This window comes from Talpa occidentalis, unplaced genomic scaffold, assembly GCF_014898055.3.
Source record: "Talpa occidentalis isolate TD23 unplaced genomic scaffold, MPIMG_talOcc4v2.1 talOcc4.6, whole genome shotgun sequence".
Lineage (NCBI taxonomy): Eukaryota > Metazoa > Chordata > Mammalia > Eulipotyphla > Talpidae > Talpa > Talpa occidentalis.
Window position 1 is genome coordinate 77,022,630 of NW_023604972.1, and position 26,219 is coordinate 77,048,848.

The 26,219-nt window shown below is 37.3% G+C and overlaps 1 protein-coding gene across 21 annotated transcripts in view; it reads right to left on the minus strand.

The window, feature by feature from the left end:
- Positions 1 to 26,219, minus strand: part of PAM (peptidylglycine alpha-amidating monooxygenase) — a 329,113-nt gene that overhangs the window by 141,770 nt on the left and 161,124 nt on the right. The gene's annotated exons all lie outside the window — the stretch shown is intronic.

Sequence of the window (26,219 nt, forward strand, 5' to 3'; positions counted from 1 at the left end):
TCTTTCCTAAGCCATTTCAAGTTCTATTTATATAATCAACTACCAAGAGTGATATTTCTAGGACTGTCACATTAACAGACAATATTTTAGGTGCTTAGTAAAAAGAATGAAATTATTTAATGCATTTGATCTTAAAATGGTAGAGGAGTTGGTTTTGATCATCTTTTCTATATGCATAATTAAATATTTAATTTCCTGAATCACTTTATAGCTGCCCAAAATATTAATTACAGAAGGATAATGAATAACAGTTGGTCTTAAAATGTAATAGTACATTTGGATTGTACTTCCAAATCATATACAGTGCTGTTAACCAATGTTACCATGATAAAAATAAATGAACATTAAAAAATAATCTAAAAAACTAGGAATCTAGAAAACTTAAATAAGGGACCAGGAAAATGAATATAAGAAAGTGAAAATCAAAATCAACAAAAAACTATGAACCAGAGACACTTTTTGGGGGGTGGGGGGCGGGAGGGGAAGGATTGGGGTCAGAATGGGGCGTTTGCAATTGTATGGGGGAATATAAAAATAAAATTTAATATTAAAAAAAAAAAATCTAAAAAAATAAGCCATACTCTTTATTGAGAAAAAAAATAAGTATATATTGAAAAAAATCAGCATTAACATAAATTATTCTTCCATTTCCATTTATTGGTCTCTTACCTAAATGAACATTTTTCCACTATCAATTAATAAAAAAAAATATAAAAACAAAAGTAAATTTAAAGTAGGTAGACATACATTTATATCAAGAAAGGATCAAAAGGTTGCAATGAAATGCAAACCAAACAAATTCTTTTAAATTTGGACTAACAGTTTGTTTGTTTTTTTAAAGATTTATTTATTTTGTACAAGCACTTGGGTACAGGGCAGAGGCGCGGGAGGGTGAGAGAATTCACCAGAGATGGAGCAGGGAGCAGAACAGGCAGAAGAACCGAAATACTCTGCTGAGGGGAGCAGCGGGTGAGACAGGAGAGGTCTGCCACGCCAGGTGGGAATCTCCCTGGCAGGCCAGGAATTGAATCGCGCTGCAGAGGCTGCGGACGGCTTCACAGCGCTGTGCTCAACCCACGGCGCCACCAGGGAAGCCCTAGTTTTTGGTTTTGCTTCACCTTTTTTTACATGTCACCTCAAGTTGTTTTTGAAACAGACAAGTTACAGGCTTAAATAGATCTATCAAATTCAACAGGTTAGTACTTCTGACAAAAATATCAGCTAAGCACAAGGTGGCTACATATAAAGAATAAATAAAGGAAGCTAGTTTTATACTCAGACTTGATCAGATCTATTCATAATTCTTGCTTATACCATCAGCTCAATGATTCAACATGACAAAATAACTTGGGAATATATTCTCTATTAATTAATACTTTTGGCATATAACTACTATAAAATGAAATGTGCTCAAATTTTATCAGTTTTCTTCCCTATTCTATTCAGGTTTTTTTTTTGTTTATTTGTTTAAGAAGGAGAGATGAAGAAGATCCTCTGTATCTTGCAAAATTATTTTGGGAAAGCAAAGTTTATATTAGACATTGCATCAATGGCCAACCATGCACCATTATACTCTGGTTTAAGATTTAATTTATGTCCAATTTTTCAGAATGAGGAATAATTCTGCTGGAAAAAAAGGTAAGCTTTTTCTCTAACCCTGACCACCTTCAAAAAATAGAATGTTTATCAAATCAATAATCAGCATTTAACTGAAAGCTCTTGAAGACCACAGTTCAATAGACCAGAAGCTAGCAAAAGGTAATTTATTATTTTCTCTGCAACTATAAAAGGTATCAGTGATTTATCTGGAACATTCTGGCACCATTGTTTTATTTCTAGAATTAAGTTGAAAGTTCAAGATCTATGTAAAGAAGGTATGTCCCTAAAAGTGATTGACACTATTCATTTGGAGAAGCCAAAGCTTAAAGATGATCCAACAAAAAGTTCAGTCCCCATTAGGCTGGGCGAATATGACTAAACACTCTTTTTTGGGTTACCTCATTTTCTTTTCAGTTACGCTAAGAGTGGACCTCAAAGGTACTGTGTACTTTTCAGAGAAATGGAAACTGATTCACAAAAATGTTATTGACATATCATAGGCCACCAGGTAGTAAAAGTCAGATTTAGGTTTAAAGTCTTCAAATTCATGTCTTCAAGACCATTAAAAGTAATTTTTTTTTTTTTTTTTTTTTTGCGAAGGGATTGGATAATAGCCATTGCACACTATCATAGGTCATTATAGCACAGAAAGAAAGATTACTTAAGTGACTACAAATTACTCTTGCATCAATACAGGTTAATTTCTCCAGCACATCACCAGGAAAATATATTACTATAAATTTAAATTTCATGTGGTAAATAGTAGTAAGTTAAAGAATTTAAGACCACAGTAATGTGTAATCACATAGTTTATGCAACCAACCCTGTAACTGGAAAGCTTTTTTTAAAAAAAAAAAAAAAAAAAAAAAAAAAAAAGCCCACTGAGGTAAGAATATTAAGAAAATGACACAATTCTCATGATACATCACTGATACAATCAAATAAGCAGTTGTGCTTTTCTTTTTGAAGGATTAGCACCAAAACTTCTACTTAACAATACCCTGACTAGTAACTATAACTCCATAAATTCTGCCATTCAGCAATACAAAAAAGAAATTCAACTACTTTAAATGTATGTTTTTATTATACAATTCCATGTAAAAATTGACATCATTTGCTGAGCTTCCTACTTTATTCTAAAAGCTTGCCATCATAGCTTTTTACCCTGATAAAGTTAGCAGGTAGGTATCACAAATACTGCTTTAAAGATGGAAAAACTGAAGTTAAAGTAGTAATTTTCTGTGATTAAAATAATTTCTAGACACTGAAATGCAACTGAACCCAGGTCATGAAAGCCTTTCTTGTTCCACCCTGGAAAGAGCCATTAAAAAATTATTTTTCAAGCTTCTCTGATATTTGAAAAGGAAATATCAGTTCTTAAATACAGTTTGTTGTTAATTTGAATAATAGAGGAGGAAAATATGAACCAAAGATATAAAATTTAACAGGAAGTTTTATAGTCCAAGTCTTCTAAATCTTAAATAGCACCTGAAAACATTTCATAAAACCTTATTAACAAACTGGACTACAGCCACAGTTTTTATATTTTGTCATCTTGTTTCTGCAAAGTAACTATTTGAAAACATATACATAATTCAGATCAATGTTTCTAACACATTGTAAAGAACAAAAAAAGCCCTTACTGCCCATTACAATAGTTTCTCCACCCAAACACACAGCCTTAGAAAGGAGGCTTCTATAATTCAACCCAAACTACCAGTACAACCTTTCACAAGTTTCCATATATCATCATCATGAAGCCTCTTTTTCTCTCTGTGGGAAGAACACTGTATCTGAGCTTGGTGCCAGGGGACTGTCTATAAAATACAGTAGATTCAAACTGCTAACATAAGGCTCAGATGTACAAAAAGGGAGAAATATTGTGAATCTCCATAGCCATGTCTCCCAGTGCTATCTGTTATGACACATCAGCCAAACCTGAATCAAGAGAGATATGATATTGCTGATGTGTCTTCACTGCTGCTATTGGAAACTATCCAAGAAAAGCATATTTTTCTGACAAAAGAAGAGAGCAAGCTAAAAGTGGGAAAAAAGGCACTTATTACTAAAGAAGTCCAATGATGTGCTAGAATTACCCATTTTAAACAAGGTTCTTATGTAGTCATTAATGTTCAGTAATACCTTGCTTACATTATTTAACAAAAAAAAGGTTTTATTTTGATTTAGCCATTTGTGAAACAGAAATGCAGTGGTTACTATGGACTAGGTAGTTAATAAAATCAACTCATTTAAATTAATACAGAACAAGAATACCATCTGTATATTTTACACATGAAAATTGTTCACATAAAACAAATAATTTGTTTTGGGAAAGCAGAGGTACCATTTAGATCCCAGCATTGAGCACTGTGATTCGATCCTGACTGGATAATATCCTCACTGCCCTTCTATTGTTCAGACTTAAAGAATCCCTGCAGAGTATCTTTCTTTAGAAGATCATTCAATGTGGTGACACATATAGGTGTACAAATAGACAAGATCCATTTTATCCTTTTGCTTATTTCTTTGGCTATTTGCAAATTGGTTTTTCTCTGAAAAAAAGGTCAAAACTCACAGAAACATTATACTGTGGAATGGGAGGTCTCTGCTAATATATCTTATTTACCTTTGTTAAATAATAACAGTAGTGGTACCAAGTGTGACTCTGTGCTTTAGAGTTGGCAGTAACCTTTCAGCTCATCCAGAGCGTGAACATATTTGTTTTTAACTGAGGTAACATTGGTTTACAACACTGTATATGACTTAGAGATATAGGATCACCCCTTCAGTGCTGTTACCACACCAACCCACCATCAAGCCACTCATGATCTTCCACAATAGTCCATTTTTCTCACTCCCCACTTGGCTCTCATCCCTCACCCTCTTGCTCTGGTGGTCTCAGTCTACAGTCAGATTCCTAGGGTTTATTATTGCTTTGTTTTTATCTGACTTTTTAAAAATTTGTTTCTCTATAGTCCACATACAAGTGACACCTTATGGTATTTGTCTTTCCCCTGAATTATTTTTCATAGCATAACTCCCTCCAGTTCCATCCATGTTGTCACAAATGGCAAGAGTTCATCATTTTTTTAATAGCTGAGTAGGATTTCCTGTTGCAAATAAACACATCTTCTTAATCCACTCATCTGTTATCCTTCTGTCTTTGGGCACTTACGCTGTTTCTATAGCTTGGCTATTGTAAGTAAGGTGGCAATGAACATAGTAGTGCATATTTCCCTTCAAATTAGTGTTTTTGCATTCTTTGGGCAATTAGCTAGGGGTGGAATTGTTGGATCATGTAGTAGATCCATTTTCAATAATTTGCAAAATATCCATACTGTTTTACATAAGGGCTGGACCAATCCACCTTCCCACCAACAGTGTAAGAGGGTTTCTTTTTCACCACATAATCTCACCAATACTTATTTCTAGTGGTTTTGATGTCAGCCATTCTCATAGGTGTGACTTGGTATCCCACTGTGGTTTTGATGTGTATTTCCCTGATAAGTGAAAAAGAACATTTTTTTTTTTTCCTGTGCCTATGGCCTTGTGTATGTATTCTTTGAAGAAGCATTCACATTTTAAATAGAATCCAGACAAATTTTGAAGGATGCATAAATCCTCATATTTTCACACAGTATGTACATTGGGTGTAAAGAACTTGAGTTCTGCAAAGAATTAGTGGAAATCTCAAGGACTAAGAGTAGCTATGCCAGTCCAATGAGGGAAAGGTAAAGAAGCTGACTGAGCTTCTTTGACAAGAATTTTGATTATGGGCCTCCCTGGTGGCCTAAGGATTAAGTGTCAGTGTTACCCTGATTAAGTGTCAGTGCTAGTTTGATCCCTAGCCAGAGAGCTTAACCCACATATGGCATAGCAGAGAGAGTTCTTCTCTCTTCTTCTTCTCTCGCCTGCTGCTCCCCTCTGCACTGTATTTCAGTAAACCCACCTGTTCCGCTCCCCACTCTGTGTCTGGTGAATCATCTTACCACCCGCAACTCTGGCCCACACCCCAGTTCTTCTATGCAAAATTTAAAAAATAAATTAATTAATTAAATCTTAATAAATAATTTTTTAAAAACAGAATTTTGATTATTAGAAGAAAGAAATTTCCCCCCAATTTTTGTTTTAATTGAGCCAGATAGAAAATGGAATCAAGTTCTTATTTCCATAAGTGATTTTTGAACACACATAATACCTTAGACTGATTCAGAGGTCTTTTTTCTTTCAACTCCATCCCAGTATAAAAAGCAGTATAACAAAGGGAAATTATATTAAAGCACAGGTTATTTCTAGAGTGAACAATATATTTAAAAAAATTGCTTGTCTGAAAGTAGAAACTAAGGTATTTAATTGGAGATTGTCATAGGTATTGACATTGTACTGACGCTCACTGATGGAAAGTTGGGGGAAATTGAGATAGAGTGACTTATGTTATCAATTAAAAAGTAAACACTTGTAGGGCCTCCTCTGGTGGTGCAGCAGTTGAGCGCCTGGTTGCGAGGCTGCCCACAGCCTCTGCAGCGCCAGTTTGATCCCCAGCCACCGGCGAGGGTCCCACAAAAAAAAAAAAAAGTAAACACTTGTTTATGAAGACACTGATAAAAAGACATGTGAAAGCCCAGGGCAAATAAATCCTGACTTGCTAAAAGACTACTCCTAAATCAAAATTAATCAATGGTCTTGATAATGTGCCTATAAAAAGTGGTATAAAAAGGGCCTCCCCTGGTGCCGCAGTGGTTGAGCACTGGGCTGCGGGGCTGCCCGCGGCCTCTGCAGCGCCGGTTCAATCCCTGGCCGCCGGCTGGGTTCCACATGGTGCGCAGACCTCTCCTGCTGCGCCCACTGCTCCCCTCAGCAGTGTGCTTTGTCGGTCTGCCTGTTCTGTTCCCCACTCTGGCTCTGGTGGATTCTCTCCCCCTCCCGCGCTTCTGACTGTACCCAGTGCTTGTATAAATAAATAGATAAATCTTTAAAGAAAAAAAAAGTGGTATAAATATAGGCACCTAATTTGGGACAATCTGAGATGCTCATGGACATCAGGTGTGTAGTCCTGAAGACTTCTCGAAGGTTTGGTGATAGTGAACTCTCTCTGAGCAGTGGCAACTCCTCGCCCTGCACATGAACAGATTCCAGGAACACTCCAGGTCAGATTCTGCGCATTCTGCTTACCACTCTCTCAAACTTTGCCAAGAGAGAGATTTGTTACCTTTCTTCTTTAGCTGCTAATTGAATTGCATGCTTATATTATTGTGATATTCATTCCCCCCATAAATTCATTGTGGTTACATGCATTTGGCGTGAGTGCTAAGTGAAACCTTCCTGCTTTATTGAAGTTAGCACTCTAGACATCCCTGATAAAACAGAGATAAACATCCCTTAAACTGTTACTTTTGTATGTAGTATATCCTAATTTTCCCTTTTCTGTTGTCATTCTCTTACCATGTAAATAAAAATTGTTACTTTTTTACATTTATTAGGCTCTGGAAGAAATCATCATAGGAAGATTTTATGTTAAAACATCTCTATGTGACTAATGGAGCATATTCTCCAAAAATGTTCTGCTCTTTACTGTTATGCATTAAGCCAAGCTCTAATCCCACCAACTTTTTGGAAAAACCTAGAATGTAATCTTGTTGTAAAAAGGCCTGCTGGCATCCTAGATTTTTGGAATATTATCTGGCACATACTGGGCATTCCATAAATATTTGTTGAATTTTGCATGTACCTTCCTCCTTTGGTGGCAATAAACTTACTGTTTTAAGAAAGACTAAACTGAAACGTATATTACAGATGCCATCTAATTAGGTTTTTATATAGTATCACTTATTCATATGAATTTTATCCTTCAGTTGATTCATCCCAGAATCCCATTTGCATTTTTAAGCTATAATCACACTATGGCTGATGATGACAAGATTCTTAATGCCAAGTAACTCAAATGGAAGCTACTTTCCTGGCAAGGGACCTTCTCTGGGAATTATAAATCTGTACAAGCAAATGATGAAGGAAAAAAATATTTTGGTAAGGGAACATCTGTTGTAGAGCTTTCACATACATTCATTTAAGAGGAAACTACTAAAAAGAAGCATACTAATAATGGTCTATGATTAACAGTGCAACAGGTAGTGGCAGCGGTGGCATCTTCCTTGGCCTCCTGGTTATAGGGAGAGCTACTTGAGAGAAAACTGTAATGTTTTGTTGACCTACAGAAGTCACATTTAAATCAATGGTTTATGCTTTTCATCATTTCCCTTAATGTACAAGTAGTTAGTTTTCTGTACCTTGCGCTAACAGTAGGTAGTCACACCCACTTTCCTCTCTTTTAGCACAGCTAATTGGAAGCTCTGGAGGCATTTCAGAACAAACACAAGGCCCAACCAACCATCACTAAGCAAACACCCTATCACCATATTCCTATAACAAGTGCTGATATTTATATCTAGGATAATACACATCATTGTGGAAGAGAAGCTCTAGACTCAGTGGGTGTGTCAGATACTTTACTACTTGAGTTGTACCTATTGTCTTAAAATTTAAAATAAACAATCAGGAAAAAAAGTGGTCTTGATTTGCAATCTCTTAAAAACTGTCCTCCTATATCTTCCCATACTAACCTCACTACCTTTAAATCACTTTAGATATCTATGTCCTATATCTTCCCATACTAACCTCACTACCTTTAAATCACTTTAGATATCTATGTAGAAATCCATTTTTCAAACCACCTGTACATTAGTCAATGAACATATATTGGACAATCCTAGGAACTAGAATTTTTGAGCAAAATTATGCATGATCTTTATCCTCATAGAGCTTATAGTAGTCTACTAGGTTAGCAAATACACATATAGATGCTACATTTTTACTGTTTCAAATAATCCATGATAGAAGTACAGGCTGCTACAAGAGCCAGTCATTTAGAGGAAATGATATAGCAAAAGAGAGGCTGGCAATATTTTAGGCACAGGAAATAGTATTTTCAAAGGCCTTACACTTGGAGAGAACTTGATATAATTGAGCAAACAAAAGCCAGTATGTACAGAAAGTGCAAACACGTTTGAGTTGGACAGGAGAAACAGATGTTGCACATGGACAAGTAGTACATGCTAATGACTTTAGTTGTTTTAATTTCTTTTGATTTCCTTGAGAACAACAGAAAACCACTGAACTTTTTCTCTTATTTTATAAATTTAATTAATTAAAAATTTTACTGAAAAAAGATAAACTCATGCCATCTGCAGCAACATGGATGGAGCTGGAAGGGAACATGCTCAGTGAAATAAGCCAGAAAGAAAAAGAAAAATACTGGATGATCTCACTCATAGCAGGAATTTAGAAGATACAAATAAGGGATCAGGAAAAAGACTAACTATAATAAAGTAAAAATCAAAATTAACAGGCAACTATAAACCAGAGACACACTACAGGCGGGGAGAAGGGAATAGGATCAAAACAAGGGTGGCGGGAATCTTACGGGGACTATAACCAAGATGAAAATGCATACATAGTACAAAAATGAAAAATGATATAAAAATATATTTAAAAAACTTTATTGAGGTAACACTGGTTTACAACATTGTATGTCATCAGAGGCACAAGGTCACACTTCCTCAGATGCATGTCACCACACCACACCCACCACCAAGATGACCACAGCCCTCAATCATAGTCCATTGTGTCTCTGCAACATATGTAAGTAAAGAACAATCTGAAAATTCATGAATTAATGTATTATGTGCACCTTTACTTTTTATAATGCATGGGTAACTGGCATTATCCTAGTATCTAATTGCCAGATAGTCTTTCTGTGGAAAGAAAGATGCAAAATGTGTAAATAATTTTTGTGACATTCAAATATATCTCTGTATCATGGCAACTCTCAGCAGAAATTTTTATCTAAAAGCTGATTAACTTTTTGATTTGCCAATGGCACTTAAAATTGCTACAAAGAGTTTAAGAAAGCAAAATGGGACTCCAAAATTAGAGCTATGAAGATGTTTATCAGAAACAACACTTTTCTTTTTTCAGTGGATTGTGTATAGGGACATCAGGACATATAACAAAGACCATTCTAAATCATAATATCCACTATCTCAATCATCCGTAAGAGGTCTAAGAAAATGTTTATCATCACTAAGAATCAATTTGGTTGTAAAATGCAGACAACCATTCAAAATGGCTTAAGTCCACACAGATATAATCTCTCACATAAGGAGAAGCCCACAATTAGGACAAATGCAAGAATGGTTATTCCATCTAGCAACTCAACAATGTCAACAAAGGCTAGGTTCTTTTTATCTTTCAGGTTTGTCATTCAGTAAATTTTCCTTATATATAGGATTCTTTCTTCATTATTACAACATGGTTGCTGCAGTTTTCATAATTATGTGCTCACAAAACAATTCCCAAAGGCCGATATATGGAAGGTCTTACCCTTAAGTCTCTTTTCAGGAGTGCAACTTTCCCAGAAGCATTCACCTCTAGGAGAATTTTCTTAATATCTAAATGGTCAGAACAGTGTCACATGACCATCTCTAAGCCAATCATTAGCAAGGGATAAAAACTGACATGATTGACTTAGTCTAACCAAGATTCACTTTCTGAGCTAGAGAATGGCAATGAGGGAACAAAAGTAGGATATTGTTTAGCAAAAAATCAAGGGAAGGAGATGTCATCAACATGGTGGTGAGGAAACGCTGCGAGTAAGACCTCCCATGAAAAAAAAGGTTAATAGGGAGGAAAAGTGGCAGGTCCCTGTGAGAACTGGGACATGGAAGATAAATGGGCGACTCTGGCAAACTGCCCAAAGAAGAAAGTTGCCCTAAAAGAGGACTAGAAGGGAGGAAAGCTCAGAACCCTACTACCCTCCCCCACCCACAAAGTCAGCACTCTCCCACCAACAGAAAGGAAGGAAAAATAAAACAACCAACAAGAAACAAACTATGCATCAAGCGGGGCTGTGAGTGGAAAGGAACTATTTCAGCCACTGCACCCCGTGAACTGGATCTGTGGAGTACCGTGCAGGATTCGCCACAGAAGTGAGTGAACAGCCGCCGGCGCCATTGGAGAAAAATAAAGACTCCCAGTAGACCTACAAACAGCCCCAGGCCAGCCAGTATGCTTGTGCGGAAAAGTGGCGCACTTGAAGATCATATGGGGATCAGGGCTGCCCAGATCCCCACGCCTGCGACCTAGGCTTGTGGGGAGACGAGCAGGGGCCCTCATTGAAGTGAATGTCCCTCACTGAGTAATCAGAAACCAGGCTCTCAGACAAGGGAGCGGGGTGCAAAAGGCGCCATTTCTGCGGACACTGAACTGGGCTACAGTCCGCGTCCTGGACCTGAGGGCTTTGGGAACTGAGACCCAGGGCACGAAATTTGGGCCGTGGGATCCCCACAACGGTGGGGCACAAGGCAGACACAGCACCCCCACACCGTTGAGGCTCTCCACGCCACTCCCACTCTGTTCCCCTGACCCAAGGGGTTAAAAACAATTCCCAAAGGACACTAGGAAAGATCTCTGGCGCCACCTAGTGGCCAGAAAAAATTAACCAACACCCTATAGTTGGAAACCAGGGATCACAAAAACACACTCAGGTGCTGAGAGAGGGTGGGCCATGCAAACGGTGTGTGGGGTGTATGGGGGGGAGTTAAGGAGGGAAATAAGGCATGGAGCAAAACCCCATCCTGGAACTGATAGCTAGGCATAGGATCCGGGGCGTGGGACGGGGACGCACCATAGCAGCGGGCACTGCACAGGGTGACAGCCAGTGTTTTGGATCTGATTGCCCTGGAACTCAGACCTAGAGTGCAGACTTCAGGGTGTGGGATCCATACAGCTGCGGGCACAACACCTGGTGAACACAGGTCAAAAACAGCACCTGGCTTGAATAAGAGTCCCTGTGTTGAGGGGCTCCCCTCTGCCCCCCCTCCACTACTCAGAGAACCACTGGGAAAAAGCACAGGCCAGCAAGTATGGGTCTCTGATGCCACCTCGTGACCAGAACTAAATCTCCAACTAGCTGATTCCCTGTTGGAACTGAGTAAATACAGAAGGAGGGAACTGTAAGAGACAGAGCCCAGCAACACAGCATCAAGACCCTGGTGGAGTTTTGGCCTACCAGAGCTGGTCTTAGTCTGGTAAACAGTTTCCAACATCCCTAAAGGAACACTCCAAAGAGATGCCCGCCAACACCAGTGGCACAACATCCCAACGCACAGAACTAATTAGAAAGCAAACAACAGGGAGAAGAAAAAATATAAATAACCAAGCAAGCAAGCAGGAGGACACACCACAAAAAGAAACACAGTCACCAGAGTTCAACGATGACATGGAAGAACTTCTCGGCCTATCACATAGAGATTTAATAATCATCCTGATTAAAAGCAGAAAGAAAACGAAAAGGAAAAAAATGAGTTGAGACAAATAATCACTGAACAGAAGAATGAAATTGAGACCTTAAGAAAGGAAAGAAAAGAAACGCAGGGGATAAAAAGATTACTAGAAGAGATAAAGAACTCTGGGAAAAGCAATGAAAACAGGATCGATGAAATGGCAGAATGGATCAGTACTATGGAAGATACAGAAATAAAAAGAGCCAAAAGAGAAAACGAGAGAGAAGTGCAAATGAAGCAGCATGAGGAGACTCTTAGACAATTATCAGACTCCATGAAGAGAGGAAATGTAAGAGTAACAGGCATTCCAGAAGGTGAGGAGAGAGACAAAGGAACTGAGAAATTATTCAAGGAGATAATTGAAGAAAACTTCCCAAGCATGATAAAGGGGATGAATATAGACATACAGGAAGCGAGAAGAACTCCCAATTACCATAATGAAAAGAAAACTACGGCAAGACACCTAATAGTAAAACTTACAAGAGTCCAAGACAAGGAAAAAATAATGAAACTGGCAAGGGGGAAGAAACAGATAACTTATAGGGGAACACCAATCAGGTTAACTTCTGACTTCTCTGAAGAAACATTACGGGCAAGAAGAGAATGGAGTAAAATATTTAGCAAAATCCAAGACAGCAAATGCCAACCAAGAATAATTTACCCTGCAAATCTTTCCTTCCTCTACGAAGAAAAAATATGGACCTTCTCAGACAAACAGAAACTCCAGAAATTCATTACAACTAAACCCCCACTCCAAAAAATTCTACAAGAAGTCCTAAAGTCAAAACCAACAGAGGAATGAACAAGAAGAACAGAATAAAGCAAGGAGTAAAATCACAAAAAAGACAAATAAAATGGCAAACACAGATGCTAACATATCAACATTAACTCCAAATGTAAATGGATTAAACTCATCAGTAAAAAGACACAGAGTAACAGGCAAGATTAAAAATAAAATCCAACCTTCTGCTGTCTCCAGGAAACATATTTAACCACAAAAGATAAACACAGACTGAATGTGAAAGGTTGGAAAACAATCCTATAAGCAAATGGACCAAAAAAGAAGGCAGGAACAGCCATACTTATATCAGATGAAATAGACTTTAAATTAAAAAAAAAAGTAAAAAGAGACATAGATGGACACTACATTTTTTTTAAAGATTTATTTATTTATTTATACAAGCACTGGTTACAGTCAGAAGCACGGGAGGGTGAGAGAATTCACCAGAGCCAGAGCGGGGAGCAGAGCAGGCAGAAGGACCGAAGTACACTGCTGAGGGGAGCAGCGGGCAGCAGGAGAGGTCTGCAAGCCATGTGGGACCCTCCTCCAGTGACCGTGGAGCAGCTGGGGATCGAACTGGCGCTGCAGAGGCTGCAGGCAGCTTCGCAACCCAGCGCTCAACCACTGCGCCACCGGGGAGGCCCTGGACACTACATTATGATCAAGGGGACAATACATCAGGAAGATATAACACCATCAACATATACTCACCAAATGAAGGGGCACCAAAATATATTAGACAATTATTATCAGCTCTGAAAACAGATATTAAAGAAAATACATATATAGTGGGAGACTTTAACACCCCACTCTCACCAATGGGCAGATCAACGAGACAAAAAATAAACAAAGACACTAGAGCCCTAAATAAAGACACAGAATTCATGGAGTTAACAGACATCTATAGGACACTGCACCCAAAAAAATCTGAGTACACATTTTTCTCAAGTGCTCATGGATCATTCTCCAGAATCAATCACATACTGGGCCACAAGACAAACATCAAAAGATACATGAAAATCAAAATCATTCCAACTATCTTCTCTGATCATAAAGATATCAAGCTAGAAATAAATCATGAAAAGAAAACAAGGAACCTTCCCACTTCATGGAGATTGAAATCCACACTACTGGAAGACCACTGGACTAATGAGGGGATCAAAGAAGAAATTAAAAAATACTTTGAGTTGGATGACAGGAGGACACCACTTTCCAGAATGTATGGGATGCAGCAAAAACAGTAATAAGAGGAAAATATATAGCAATACAGGCTCACATCAACAAACAAGAAAGAACTCAAAGAAACAACCTAATCTCACATCTCAAAGAACTAGAAAAAGACCAACCAAAAAACCCTAAAGCCAGTAGAAGAAAGGAAATAATAAAAATCAAAGCAGAAATAAATGAATTAGAATAAAAAAAAATCCAAAAGATCAATGAAACCAAAAGTTGGTTCTTTGAAAAAATAAACAAAATAGACAAACCTCTAGCAAGGCTCACAAAGAAAAAACGGGAAAAAACACATATAAATAGGATTATAAATGAAAGTGGAGAAATCACAACAGACTCAGTAGAAATCAAAAGAAAGAATAGTAAGAGATTACTATGAACACTTATACACAAACAAATTTAACAACCTAGAGGAGATGGACAAATTCCTAGAACGATATAATCATCCAAAGCTGGACAAAGAAGAAATAGAACAACTAAACAGACCAATTACAAGCAGTGAAATTGAAGCAGTAATCAAAGTGCTCCTCAAAAACAAAAGCCCAGGCCCAGACGGCTTCACAAATGAATTCTACCAAAAGTTCAGCAGTGAATTAGTGCCTATCCTACACAAACTCTTTCAAAAAATTGAAAAAGAAGGAATACTACCAAATACGTTCTACGAAACCAACATTACACTAATACCAAAACCCAACAAAGACGGCACAAAAAAAGAAAATTACAGGCCAATCTCTCTAATGAACACTGATGCAAAAATCCTCAACAAAATCCTTGCCAACAGAATTGAACAATGCATCCATAAGATAATTCACCACGACCAAGTAGGATTTATTCCAGGGACACAAGGTTGGTTCAACATCCAAAAATCAATCAATGTAATCCAACACATCAACACAAAGAAATAGAAAAACCATATGATAATATCCATAGATGCTGAGAAAGCATTTGACAAAGTACAACACCCTTTTATGATAAAGGCCCTTGAAATTCTCGGGATACAAGGAACATACCTCAACATCATAAAGGCCATCTATGACAAGCCCACAGCCAATATCATTCTCAATGGTGAAAAGCTGAAAGCATTCCCATTAAGATCTGGAGCAAGACAAGGATGTCCACTCTCACCACTGCTTTTCAACATAATACTGGAAGTCCTAGCCAGAGCAATAAGACAAGAGAAAGACATACAAGGAATCCAAATAGGCAAGGAAGAAGTCAAATTATCACCATTTGCGGATGATATGATAATATACATAGAGAACCCCAAAAACTCCACAGAAAAACTAATTCAACTAATCAATCAGTTTAGTAAAGTAGCAGGATACAAAATCAATGCACAAAAATCAGTAGCCTTCCTATACACAAACAATAAATCTGAAGAAGAAGAAATCAAGAAAACCATTCCTTTTATTATTGAAACAAAAAAAAAAATCAAATACTTGGGAATAAACCTAACAAAAGAAGTAAAGGACCTATACAAAGAAAACTATAAAATATTGTTAAAAGAAATAGAAGTAGACACAAAGAAATGGAAAGACATCCCCTGCTCATGGATCAGAAGAATAAAGATTATCAAAATGGCCATCCTACCAAAAGCAATCTACACATTCAATGCTATTCCAATTAAAATTTCAATGTCATTCTTCAAAGAAATAGAAAAAATATTGATGAAATTCATATGGAGCCACAAAAAACCCCGAATAGCCAAAACCCTCCTGAAAAAAAAAAAAAAAAAAAAGAAGGGAATGGAGGTATCACTCTCCCAGATTTCAAACTATATTACAAAGCCATAATAATCTAAACTGCATGGTATTGGAACCAGAACAGACACACGGACCAATGGAACTAAATAAAAAACCCAGAAATAAACCCACAGATTTATGGTGAACTAATCTTTGACAAAGGAGCAAAGAAAGTTTGTTCAATAAATGGTGCTGGGAAAACTGGGTCGCTACATGCAAAAGAATGAAACTTAACTACTACCTCACACCATGCACAAAAACCAACTCAAAATGGATTAAAGAACTAGACATAAAACCTGAACCATAAAATACATAGAAGGAAATATAGGCAAAACACTACGTGATTTGCACATCAAAGACATCTTTACAGACACATCACCCAAAGCAGTGATAGTGAAGGCAAAGATAAACAGCTGGGACTACATCAAATTAAAGAGCTTCTGCACAGCAAAAGAGACAATAACCAAAACAAAGAGACACCCCACCAACTGGGAGAACATTTTTGCACCCAACACTAATGATAAAGGACTGGTCACAAAAATCACAAAGAGCTGATGAGACTCAACAAAAACAAAGAAAATAATCCAGTAAAAAAATCGGCAGTTGAGGGCCTCCCTGGTGGCGCAGCAGTTGAGCGCTGGGTTGCGAAGCTGCCCGCAGTTTCTGCTGTGCCAGTTCGATCCCTGGCTGCTCCCCGGCCACCAGAGGAGGGTCCCACATGGCGCACAGACCTCTCCTGCTGCCCGCTGCTCCCCTCAGCAGTGTACTTCGGTCTTTCTGCCTGCTCTGCGCCCCGCTCTGGCTCTGGTGAATTCTCTCACCCTCCCGCGCTTCTGACTGTACCCAATGCTTGTATAAATAAATAAATGAATGAATAAATGAATAAATAAATAAATCTTTAAAAAAAAATCGGCAGTTGAGCTAAAAAGAAACTTCTCCAAAGAAGAAATACAAATGGCCAACAGGCATATGAAAAAATGTTCAAAATCACTTGCAATCAGGGAAATGCAAATCAAAAATACAATGAGATACCATCTCACACCAGTGAGAATGGCACATAAAAAAAAAAACTAGCTACAACAAATATTGGCAAGGATGTGGAGAAAAAGGAACTCTCCTGCACTGTTGGTGGGAGTGCAAACTAGTCCAACCACTATGGAGAGCTGTGTGGAGATTCCTCAACCTACTAAAGATAGAGCTCCCATATGATCCAGCAATTCCATTCCTAGGTATTTACCCAAAGGACACAGAAACATCAATTCCAAAGAGCACCTGCACCCCTATATTTATAGCAGCACTGTTTACAACAGCTAAGCTTTGGAAACAACCCAAATGCACTAAATAGATGACAGGATCAAGAAGATGTGGTACATATACACAATGGAATATTACTTAGCATTCAAAAAAGATAAACACATGCAATTTGCAGCAACATGGATGGCGCTGGAAGGGATCATGCTCAGCGAAATAAGCCAGAAAGAAAAAGAAAAATACTGGATGGTCTCACTCATAGCAAGAATCTAGAAAACCTAAATAAGGGACCAAGAAAAAGAATAACTATAAGAAAGAAAAAATCAAAATCAACAAACAACTATGAACCAGAGACACATTATGGGGGGTGGGGGTGGGGAAAGGAGGGGTTGGGGTCAAAACAAGGGGGTTGCAATTTTATAGGGAATATAAAAATAAAATTAAAAAAAAGAAAAAAAATCAAGGGAAGATCCCTGTAGAATAGGCAACCAATAGGTCACGAGAGCACATTTTTAAAAACAAAAACAATAGCTATAGATAACCTTTGGATAATTGGGTCCATTTCAGTGTAATGATCTGCAATGTTCAGAATTTTTGGAATCTTCATCATCTTGTCTAGTAAAATGGCAATGTAAATTAAACATATATTCAATTTGATATTTTTGATGCATCTATTAACTTGATGTCAAAATATACTAAGATTTATACTAAGACCAAGAGTAAATAAAATGCCAATTCCAGTTTCAAAAGCTTGACAATACTGAGGGAAATAAAAGTTGAAAAACCTATTCAATCCTAAGTTATATAAAGGCAACTGTGCCTTTTGAAAAATGGTATTTTTCCTTCAAAAGAAGATGTACAACAGGCATGGGGTAGTTATGTTTAATGATGAAGTCATATATTGACTATAATAATCAAGGGCAAAATCGTTTTGCTTCTACTTTTCTCACAGTAATCCAAGACCTAGTCATTTTCCTCAGACTTTCAACTTTTAAAGAAGACATTACAACAGATTTGCATCTTTTGCCTTGAACTTCTAAAAGGAACTTTAAAATCAAATGTAAAAATATTCTTTGGACTACTCTTTGCTTTATGTTTTCATGTCAAAAACATTTCTGTTTCAATGCTGGGTGCTTATAACAAAAGGTCCTTGTTTGTTAGCCTGTCTCCTGTTGGTTTGTTTTAAGAACTGAACACTTGATTTATTCTTGTTTGTATTCCCAAGGACCACCTGGCATAGGAACTGGGTAAGCAGTTGAATTAGTTTGTTGACTTTTGTTAGGCTACATGACTGATAATCTTTCATAAAGGGCCTATTCCTACAAAAACAGCTCCAGAGCATTGAGTCATTTCTTCCTTTAAAGATTTAATTTATGCTTTTTTAAGGCTATCAAACCAAATTTATCCCACTGTAATTTTCCAACTTCCATTGAAAGACAATATTAATAATTCAAGGAAATGAATGGCTCTATGAAGGTTGTCATCTCGTTGTATCTAAACTCCCAGGGGTGGATACCTGTCATATAGTTAATGGAGTTATTATTATAATGAACCGAAAAGCTGCAGAAACTGCAAATGTCCATTTTACAGATACGTTTTTACTTGTCATCAGTTTATTTTGTGTTACAAACATAAATATTGCACTTCAGTGCCTGATATTCTTCTTTAAAGCAGCTTGGAAAATTCCAAATATTAAATGAAAAAGTAAATTTAAATTCATTAAAATCAGTTTTATTTCCTTTGTTTCTGAAATTATACATACACACATACCATAAGCATGCACACAGAACATAAAAAGAGGGAGGGAGAGAGAACATAAGTGCAATAAAATGAAACAATCTTAAATTATCATTTTATTATTAGATTTCTATAGTCAACAGCCCTCAGTAGGTTTAATTTAAAAAGTTGACCCTTTATATTCAACAGTTTTAGGACATCAACTGTATAAACAATATGAACTGAATTTAAGAGTAATCAAATAGTGGGGGAAAAGTTTCTTTATAGAGAAGTATTTCCACTCACAAATTCAGAAGGAATAACAGAATTAGAACATTGATCATATGCAACTTCTAATGAAGCTAGGCACTGATAATTATCCATGACTGCTAAAACCAGTAAGTAAAAAGTAGATAGGAAGCTTCATAATGGATAATCAATCTCACAATTCCTAACTTAATGCATAAAATTATCACCATAAGAAGAGAGAATTAGACATTATGCTTCCCATTAGTAGCACATAACATCACCTATCAGTATTCCTGCCAAAATCTCAAGCCTAAATCCTACCAACTCCTTAGATGTTCCAGTATAGGAACGACAAAGGACAGAGAGAAATGTTAAATGATACTCCAGTGATGCAATCAACAAAAACTAGAATGCAGAAAACTCTCTGGAAAAAATGACTTGTGTTCTTCACATTTAAAGTAGAATGAAAATAGAAAAGCAATCTCAAGATTCTTAAAAGAAACATGAAAGAGATTTTACCAACAGCAGATATTACATTCAATACCTGATGCAAAGAAACCAACATTTTAGAAATACAACAATCAAAAAAAATTTGATGATACCCTGGTGGCACAAGGGGTTAAGCACAGCACTATGAAGTTATCCACAGCCTCTGCAGCACGAGTTTGATCCCTGGCCAGGGAGCTACCCACATGGTGCAGCAGACCTCTCCTGCCTTGCCTGCTGCTCCCCCAAGCAGTGTATTTCAGTCAGTCTGCCTGTTCTGCTCCCCACTCTGTCTCTGGTGAATCCTCTCACCCTCTACACCTGTCTTGTACCCCAGTTCTTGTATGCATAAATAAGTAAATCTTAAAAAAAAATGATGACAGGGCCTGCCCGGTGGCGTAGCGGTTGAGCGCTGGGTTGCAAGGCTGCCCGAAGCCTCTGCAGTGCCGGTTCGATCCCCGGCTCCTCCCCGGCCACCAGAGGAGGGTCCCACATGGCGCGCAGACCTCTCCTGCCGCCCACTGCTCCCCTCAGCAGTGTACTTCGGTCCTTCTGCCTGCTCTGCTCCCCGCTCTGGCTCTGGTGAATTCTCTCACCCTCCCGTGCTTCTGACTGTAACCAGTGCTTGTATAAATAAATAAAAATAAATAAATCTTTAAAAAAAATGATGACATAATGCCAATGATGGTGATTGTGCTTATGTTTAAAAGTAAAGTACTTATTTTTAAAAAAACACATACCAAAATACTATGAAATTAAATGAAAGGATGTTCAGAAGATGTCTCATAATAAGTCAGTGTGTGTGGTTGAGTTAAAAGGTAGAGAGAGAAAATCAAAACGCGATTGAGTGCCAGCAGTTCATTGAAACATTTGTGGGGTTAATTATACAAGTTTTCAATGTTGTGTATATTAGAAGTCTTTAAAATATAAAAAAGCTACAGTTTCTCCCAGGAATCTTTAGCACCAACCTATCAACCAATTTATATAATAACTAATATGCTGAACATTGATTTAACATATGTTTTGTTCTTAGGACATAAAAATAGATACAAAGAGATTCTCTTCCTTCAGAAATTTTAGAATCTAAAAGGGAGACAAAGCCTTTATTAGATTAAGAAATAGTATAGCTAAAAGTTTAGTATTAGGACCAGAGGAGTGACAGGAGATCAGAGAAGGGGAAAAATCGGAAGGATGACATGGTTCTAGAGAGGTCCTGTCAGAGGGCAGGGGAGGTATGGACTCGAAGTTGACTGGACCAACATTCAGAGGGCCTTTTCTCCTAATGACATTATACAGAGAATGAGAGACAGAGAGGGTTGAAAAAAAAAAAGCAAAACCCCAGTTTAAACTTTCAACTTGAGTCTAGATCCCACTACTTGTAATGCACAGACTTAACATTATTTTTATGAAAGTTGTAATTATAGCGTGTATGACACCATATGCAAGGAAGGTATTAATTTGTTAAGTTTAATATTTAAAAGACATTAGTCCAAGTACCTTTGAGGAACAGAAGGCAAAAATCAAGGGGCAATGGAGGAAATTTTATCACTGAAACAAGGACTAAACTGTGAGCTAGGTTAAAAGCAACATGTAAGGGATTTGAAACACCCCAGGGATTTATAAAGTACCAAGTAGTTAGGATTAAAAGGCATATGAGAGGAAGAGTTATCAAAACCAGAAACTGCTGTTGCCACAGGAGAGATGGCCTAGGGAATGAAATTCAGTCATTTCATCCTGCTGCCAACGTAGAAAGAACCAGGGGAACAAATTCCCTGACCTCATTCATCTTCTACCTTCCAGTCTTTTGCCAGTTCCTCCCACTTACTAAAGCCAATTGGAAACCAGAAAGCAAGAGAGTCCATTAATGCAATCCACAAAAGTCAGTATCCTAAAGCCAGCAGTAAGCTGGAGAGAGAGGAAAATACATCTGGAGGGCCCCACTGCTTTGCTATGCCTGCTTGGCATTTATTACTTTTCAAAAAATGATAAAATGGAATTCTCAAAAGACAAAAAAAAAAAAGAGACTTAGGCTTCTCTTAGACTCTAAGAAGCTGTGAAAAGAGTAGCTGAATCTCCACCCAGCAAGGAAAGAATTGGGTTACAAAGGTAAGAGGGAGGCCCTCTGATCTGAAAAATTAGTTTGAGCAAACCCAGACCTGGGAGTAGTGTGACAGATGCAGATACACTGATTGGGAAATCATAAGCGCAGTCCTTCAGGAAGAACACATTGAAACTGAGAATGAGCAATAAGGACACAATGGCAGGCAGAAGGCAATGGAGTATGGAAACAGCAGGAGGTGTTGTTATCAAGCTGGGTTAAGTCTATAATTGGAGAGTAGGAGCAGAAATCTGTCCATTCATCTAGCTATGTATCCCATATGTGTAACTAACCCACAAATGTATATTGAGTCTACTATTGCCAGACGCTGTACTCAACAGGGAGTATACAATGATGAGCAGAAACACATGTGTTCCCTGCCCTCACAGAGTGTACAGTCAGATGAGGAAATAGAGGTTTGAGTTGAGTAATAACATGAACAAATGCAATATTGCAGTTACAAAGGGTACCCTGAAAAAGAGGCAAGGGTTTTTGTGAGAGCTATAAAAGCATGAGTAAGGAGCAGGGGTGGGGAACGGAATGGGGTCAGCAACATCACTTCTTTGAAGGAGTGATGTTCAGGCTGAGATCTAAAAATGGGAAGACATTAGTGAGGGTAAAAAATGAGGGAAGAATAAGCACAGCAAAGACACTTAGGTGAAAGACTCTGGATAGAGTATAGGAAGTATAAGGAAAGAAAGAAACCAGTGTCAGTGGGGTGGAGAAAAAGGACAAATATGACAGACATTTCAAAGGAAGAAGTGAAAAGAATTGTAGACACCTTGATGTTTGGCCAGTTAGGAGGTAAAATGGCTTAATATGGTCCCAACCACTTCAACTAAGTTGAACTAACAAGATGGGATGCTTATATGCTTTATCAGTCTATATTAGCAAATATACTTGTGCCTTAACTGAAGAAGAAAACCAATAAAAATCTATTATCAACAAATATTTACTAGACATTCTGTAAGACATTGGAACACTGGAAACATAGCCTTAACCTTATTTACATAATTACTTTATTACATCACATGTAATATGTACCAAAGAGGGAAGAAATATCTAGGGATAGATTCAAGGAAGATCTATTAATATAGGAACTATTAACCTAGGAATCTAGGAATAAAGAAAGATCTATTAATCAAAGAATATTCACTGAATACCTTCTATATCTATAGCACAATACGAAGTCCCAGGCAAACAATATCTCATCTGTGGCAAAGGTAAGAGCTAAGTTCATTTAAATACAGACAGTGACATTTGTTTGCCCAGAGTGTGCATAACTGATTAAGATGTAGATAACTGGATTCAGAGACCTTTCATGGGGAGAGATTTAAAACATGAAAGTGAAGGCTGGATCTAAGATGACATCGAGGATATTCTCTCTTCATTCCACAAAGGGTCATACAGGATAACCAGTGAAGTACTGTGCCCACAGAGTCCCACTGACTGGCAAATCTGAAACACCTTTTGGACATTGGAGACCAGGCAGACTGTTCCGAAGGGACATGGAGGAGATTTAAGCTTCAGTGATCAAGAGGTGGGTGGATCACCACCAGTGATTCCCTGGTGGTGCAGCTGTTGAGCACTGTGCCGCAAAGCTGCCCGCAGCCTCTGCAGCACCGGTTGGATCCCCGGCCACCAGCGAGGGTCCCACATGGTGCGGCAGACCTCTCCTGCCATGCCCGCTGCTCCCCTCAGCAGTGTATTTCATCAGTTTGCCTGTTCTGTTGCCCGCTCTGGCTCTGGTGAATTTTCTCACTCTCCCGCAGTTCTGACTGTACCCAGTGCTTGTATAAATAAATAAATAAATCTTAATATATATATATATTAAAAAAAGAGGTAGGTGGAGAGAAATGCTAAAATCTCATTGAAACAATAAACCAGTATATTAGTCAGGTTACAAAATGAACCAAAAAAAAATATTTGTTTTCCTAGAAGCAAACAATAAGCTTGAAAAGAAAGAAATCAAGAAAAAAAATTCCATTTAGAATCAGATAAAAAAAATATAAGAGTAAAATTAACAAAGGAGGTGAAATTCATTCATTCATTGTACAATGAAAATGGTGAGACATTACTAAAAGAATTAGAAGACACAAAGAAATGGAAAGATATTTCCTGCTTATGGATTGGAAGAATTGACATTGTTAAAATGACTATCTATCTTGCCAAAAGTAAGGGACATAATCAATTCAGTTGTTATCAACGTTTCAATGGTATTTTTCAAAGAAACAGAACAGCACTAAATTCATATGAAACCATAACAGATCACAAATAGTCAAAGCAATCATGATTTTATAAAAAGAATGGTGGTATCACACCCACAGACTTCATACCAGAATAGAAAGCTACAGTAATCAAAACAACATGGCACTGGAATAAAAACAGACACACACACACCCCTATATAATAGAAATGAGAACCCAGAAATAAACCCACACTTATATGGACAGTTAATGTATGACTAAGGAGCAAAGAGTATACCTTAGACAAGAAAGTTTCTTCAACAATTAGTGTTGGTAAAACTGGTCAGCTACTTGAAGAAGAATGAAAGAACACCACTATCTCATACCACATACATAACTTAAAGTGGATTAAAGACTTGGATGTTGAGACCTGAAACCATAAAATTCATGGGAGAAAACAGGCAAAATACTTCATGACATTGGCATTAGTAATACCTTCATCTCCAAAAGCAAAATAAATAAAGGAGAATATAAAAATGGGACTACATCAAACTAAAAAGCTTCTGCACAACAAAAGAAACTATCATTAAAACAAAAAGGCCCTCTACTAAATGGGTAAAAGTATTTTCACATCATACATATGATAAAGGGTTGATATCGAAGATCTACAAAGAACTCATAGAACTCAACAAAAAGAAAAAAAAAACAATCAAAAAGTAGACAAGCGCTGAACAGACACTTCTCCAAAAAAGACATACAGATGGCCAAGAGAAAAATGAAAAAATGCTCATCACTTACCATCATGAAAATGCAAATCCCAATCATGAGATACCATCATACATGGGTGAGAATGGTCCTTATCAAAAATACCAGAAACAGAAAAAGAAATCCTCTTACATTGCTGGTGGGAAGGAAGACTGTCCCACCCATATCTAAAACAGTTTGGAGGTTTCTCAAAATATTAAAATATTAAATCATTAAAATATTGTGATCTAGCAATTCCATTTTTAGTTATCTATGCAAATAATGCAAAAACACTAATTCAAAGAGATTATAAACAGTGTTGACTGTAGCAGTTTAAAATAATAGAAACAATGTTAAGTATCCAAGAAAAGATGAGTAGATTAGGAGGATGTGGTATATATGGACAATGGAATACTACTCAGTTGCAAAAAAGATAAACTTTTGCTGTTTGTAAAAAGATGGATGGAAATAGAGAGGCTAATGCTAAAGGAAGTAAGTCAGAAGGAAAGGTCAAATAATGGATAATTCTGGATGGTTTCACTTACATGTAGAATATTAGAGAAACAAAACAAAGGTTAGACAGAATCAAACCATTCACAAATCCTAGAAATCTGACTGTAGTATTGAGGCTATCAGAGGTGGGAGGAGAGGAAAACAGCAGGGTGTGAAGGCACCCAGGGAACTATGGCAGAAAACTATGGGTGTACTGGCTGTGGGTGTGGTATGGTAACATGCATTTTAAGGGGTGTGATCCTATACTTCTGAATCATACAGTTTAGTAAGCCAACATTACATCATTAAAAAAAAAACATGAAAAGTGGTAACTGTGACAATACAATCGATTTATAATTGTGGTATAAATCAATATGGCATTCATACCAGATCAGTTGGAATGAATCAGGTAATTTCATGTGGATAAGGGCACATATTCTGTAACTCAAGGAATGCAGTATGATTTCAATGTGTGAAGAGGCAGGGCAACAAAATTATAAGAGGCAGAAAGAATAACATCAGAAGGTTCAAAGGCATCTACATGCAGGAATAACAAACTGGTTAAGTGTAGTTGAAAATGGGGGGACTCAGAAGGAACAATGCAGGGAATAAAAATCAAAATGACACAGATGAGAATTTAAATTCCCGAAAATATGAACTAGAAAATTGAGTTGGTCGCAGAGTAAGGAGTTACTGGAGATTTTTGAGCAGGCAAGTAGCCGGCTCAAAGATGAGAGTTAAGAAAATTACACAGCCTGATAAACATCCTAACATAATGGCTTACAGCAGACTGCCTATGTTGGAGTCCAGACACCCCCAGATCTACTGCTTGCAACCAAAACTGACAAACTACTCATAAATGGGACATCACCAATGAATTTCAGAAGCAACTTGAGAAGTAAAAGAAACCAGATACCAAAATCTATATACTATTGTGATTACTTTTATATGTAGATCTAGAAAAGGTCAAGCAATAGTGACAGAAGATTAGTGATTGCCTGGGCCCCAAGACAGGGAAATGTAAAGGGATCGACAAAGTTTTTTGGGGAGAAGGAAATGTTCTTTTTCAGGTCTTAGTGGAGTTACAGTATGACATGTATTGTCAGTAGTCATTGAAAAATAGTGAGTTTTTATTTTTAAGTAAATTAGGTTTCAAATAAACTGATAGAAATGGGAAAAAATGATGCAAGAATACAAGATGGTAATTGAAACAGAAATAATGAACAAAGAATTTCTTACATCTGAAGA